At 35.6% G+C, this 5000-nt stretch overlaps 1 protein-coding gene across 8 annotated transcripts in view; it reads left to right on the forward strand.

The window, feature by feature from the left end:
* Positions 1–5000, forward strand: part of LOC119576245 (irregular chiasm C-roughest protein-like) — a 223787-nt gene that overhangs the window by 202371 nt on the left and 16416 nt on the right. The window lies entirely within an intron of this gene.

Genomic DNA, 5000 nt, shown 5'->3' on the forward strand with positions numbered 1-5000 from the left:
ATGAGCTATTCTTTGCCGGGAATTTGGTAAAGTACATGAGAATTCACGGGTTACACTGTGTTGGTTCCCCTGCTGTGAGGATGTGGACGCGGTATTTCACGCGAGTTCTAAAGGAAAATAACATGGCGGATATTCGTATATGACTGCCGGAGAAATCCAATCTAGATATTCTCATGATTCGGACCAGATGATTGGATGAGATTTCCATGGCAAAGTTTCCCTCTTTTACGTTGTCGCGGGTGTAATAATGTAATTACCTCTCCCTCCAAGCGCAGAACTGAAAATTACATTCATACTATATTTCAAGTATTATGATATGTTATCAAAATTAATTCAACAAACACTGGCACTCTAGCCCTTAGGTAAAAATTAAATTTCGTAATATAAATGTAGCCCGCTGATTATGGTAATGAAAAGAAATTGCTTATATTAACATAAATCATGTGACACGAAATCTTTAGCAAATAGAATACAAGGTGGCTTTTCTAGCTTGATACTGAATATTTTTGTGCTCAGATTTGAATGTCAGTTATTGTGCAAAATCCAGATATCATATATAAGTGATACGGCGTCACTGATTTGTAATATGTAAATATCATATTCATTTGATTTTATCTGTTTCTAAAACTCAGTGCCAGAAGTATTAATACCGTCATTTGAGCATTACCAAGCATTGTCTCCCTGTAACACGTAAATGTACACCACTGTACACGATTTGCATGTCTCCCAACCCTCGAAAACCTATTGCAAATTTACGTTAGCACGGAAAGGCGAGCAAAGCTGTGCGCAAGTATTCCCAAAGTATTTCAATTCATTCGTTTTACCGACCGAGTGAGAAGATTGCAAAATTGTGTGGCTTTAATTTGTTGCACGACGGTAGCGTTTTCTCTGAAGGTGGAAGATGAACGTCCTCTTTTCGGGAAATAAAGAAGGAATGAGAACAGAAGAGAGATAAAAAAGGGAGGAGAGAAAGTCTAAAGATGACAGAGAGAGAGAAAAAAAAAACAGAAAAGACTTTAGAAAAGAAAGAAAGGAACAAGAGAAAATGTTGAAATAATAAAAGACAAAGGATAACGAGGTTTTTACGTAGACCGAGAAATAAATGAGGATGGATAAGTACCGCTTCGAATGAATATCCTCGAAATCATGGGTATACACAAATACAGAAACACATACACACACACACACACACAAACATACACACACACACACACACACGTGCACACACACACACACACACACATACAAACACACACACACACACACACACACACACACACACACACACACACACATTTATGTATGTGTATGTGTGCATATTTATGAATTAGTTGAGTAATCTTCTTATACGTCTACATGAAAATAGTTTAAGAAAGGGCATAAGAGGCACACCAAATGGGGCGAGTCTTAAGCAAATTAACTACTGTTTAGGTCTTTCTCTTTCATATCGGCATTGTTGTATTTTCTTCCTCTGCCATCATCTTTGCGCACGTAACGGGATGTGGGTTTGGTTGTTTCTCTCTTTCTTTCTTTATTTCTATCTCGCTCTGCATGTGTGTGTGTGTGTCTATACACACACACACCACACACACACACACACACACACACACACACACACACACACACCACACAAAACCACACACACACACACACACCATATATATATATATATACACATATATATATATAAAATTATATATAATATATATATATATATTATATATATATATATATTATATATATGTGTGTATATTAAAATATATAATATAAATATATATATATATATATATATATATATATATATATATATATATAATCGACATAAATTGTATGCCTGTATACGTCCCTGAAAGATTCTTCAAAGTATTAGCATAAGTAGCAGCCGTGATTACATACTTGAGGCTCACAAAACTTCTACACTTTTCTTTGGAGGCGAAATATGATTTCATACATAATTCTCCCTCGCGGCTGGATCAGGGAACCAATGGTTTGGTGTCCGCGTTGAGGGAGATTAAAGGAGAAGTATGTTGGATATTTAGTCAAGTTATTATCCTAGAGAGAGAGAGAGAGAGAGAGAGAGAGAGAGAGAGAGAGAGAGAGAGAGAGAGAAAGAGAGAGAGAGACCGTTAGAGAGAAAGAGAGAGAGAATATTCGCATTTGTGTATGTGTAAGCAGTGGGTGTGGATATGGATGTATGTGCATGTAAGTTTATGTATATGCGTTCATGTATGTTCACGGTTTATACATATACTTTTAGCATTTCCATGAAAAGCGTTAGTACCTATTGAGAAATGGAACGGAATTAATAATTATACTCGGCTTCTATTTTTTTTTAGTTTAGTCCTTTATTTACCACCCTGGCTAACTGCACAGGCGTGGGCAAGCTGTGGTACATTTGATGCATGGTTATAACATATACTGGTATTACATTTCAATTTTAGGCTATAACATTATTATGATAAGTACTATATCAATTACAGAAAGGAACAATTACAGTCGTTTATCTACTCATCTGCCACGCCGGCGTACAGCTTGGGCGTAGAAAGGCATTGCTACATTTGATATGCAGTCATGTGATGCTACATTCCAAAATTTTGGATATAATAAAGATATCTTCTAAGACATCAGAGGATATGAAATAGTTACATATTCTCCATACCTCAAGCTAGGTGGCCGAAAGGCTGTAACAATGGCACTCTGAGATATTAATGTACAAGCGTTCGCTTATATTCTTCATTACACAGTTACCTTAGTTTTTTCGACATTACAAACTGTACTGAGCTGCCAATACAATCTTTTCCCAAGCCTGATTCTTGCGGTCACAAAATCACATGTCTTGTTCTTGTTTTATATAAACCATAGGTGAATGAATCTTGCCTAAACCGGTCATAATGCTTTATGCTACAGCTTTCAGGGCGTTGAGAATTAATTAACTCAGTCAAGTCCTCTTTAAAGGAAGCTTTAATATTGTATAAAATCCTGGAAATAGGTACCCCAAGATCTATATCCACACTTTGCTTGTCACATGCTGACTTTGCCAGGCGATCAGCATGATCATGCCTGGGGATTCCAACATGCGATGGAATCCACACAAAACGTATATCATGGCCTAGTTCTTTTGCACGATACACGTTTATCCTGATGTCATTTGCGATATTAACTGCACCTTTGTCTAGAGTGTTCAGAGCCTGGAGAGCACTCTGTGAATCACAGAATATTACCCCCGAGCCTTGATTCAATAGAAATTCGGTGGCCATGAGTATTCCTGCCAACTCAGTTTGCGTAGTGCTAGCCCAGTCATGAACCCTCCTACAATCCTGGTGCTTTAAGATATTGTTTTTATATACAACAAAAGCACATCCTGCTCTACTCCCAGACTGCAAGGACCCGTCAGTGTAGCATTCATATGCATCTAATTGTAATGAAATAGTGTGTGATTACACCGTAGACTTTATCACGCTATATGATTATTGTAGCTTAAGGAAAATCTACGAACCAGGGATGGCACGATTAGAATCACACGTATCTTAGGAAATAACTTTCACCGCTTATAATCAGAGAAAAAAAAACTGATTATGATCAAGACAATTTTGAACATCTTTTTCACTATTTAGCTTCCAAAAAAGCTTAATGCCTAAAAGTCCTCAGTCTTGTGCAATCCACCCAGCCCTGATCAAAATGAAATTCGAGATGAAACTTAGTTATATATGACCGGCCATTCTCTGATGATTTTAGGTAAGTGCTATATATCAATACTATTTAAAATGAAGTCAATATTAACGCTGATATAAGTATAAGTAACTGGCACTTACCCTTTCACTGTTCAGCATTTGAAGAGATCGAGAGAATGAAGGGGGGAGGGGGAGAGAAAACGGAAGAGGGAAAGGGATAATAATAATAATAATAATAATAATAATAATAATAATTATTATTATTATTATTATTATTATTATTATTATTATTATTATTATTATTATTATTATAATAATAATATTAATAATATTAATAATAATGATAATAATGATGATGATGATGATGATGATGATAACGATAATAATAACAATAATTATGATAATACTAGTAATGGAAGTAATAATGATAATTATTATTGTGATAAAAATATATAAGTAAAAATATTATCAAAGATGAGAACTTTCTCATACATGCTATCATTTATATCAGAAGATAGATTTTTGAGCAATAAGAAAATCTTAGACTCTACCGTCTGTGTAACGTTGGGAAAATAGGACTTCCTAAAACATGTTGCTATTATCGTATAACAAAATTGTCTACATGAGTGTACTCTTTGATCACCTATGCGTCACCTCAATAACTTATAAAGGCTCCTGGCCTGGATATAACTAAGGAAATCGAGTCTGGTCACATACGACCCTTGCTGTTTGGTAATACGGTTAAATATGCCCGCGTTGGCATTTACCGTTTACATTTGACATTTACTCATTTTTAAGTTTTCTTGACTTTTCTTGCTCTCTCTAACCCTCGCTAAAAAAATCAGAAACAATGATATTAAAGGGAATGTATCATATATCATTATTTTCAAGTTCTTGAATTTCGAGAAATCTTAGTACAATAACAGTAAAGAAAGGGCAAAGGATAATTATCATACATTTGTGACATTTAAAAGATAAAGGTTATAAGCATACTTCGGAGAAAATGGAATGGATTATGATACGAATCTAAATCGATTTCTTATTCTTAGATTTACACCATTTTCGTATCCTACATGAAAAAAGTGTAAATCACTCATATTTCAATATCCGTGCGATGGATCTTCGTGCAATTGCCTTTCATATCCACACACACACACACACACACACACACACACACACACACACACACACACACACACACACACACACACACACACACACACACACACACACACACACACACACACACACACACACACACACACACACACACACACACACACACACACACACACACACACACACACACACATACACACAAACACACAC

The sequence above is a fragment of the Penaeus monodon genome, chromosome 8 (genome assembly GCF_015228065.2).
Source record: "Penaeus monodon isolate SGIC_2016 chromosome 8, NSTDA_Pmon_1, whole genome shotgun sequence".
NCBI lineage: Eukaryota > Metazoa > Arthropoda > Malacostraca > Decapoda > Penaeidae > Penaeus > Penaeus monodon.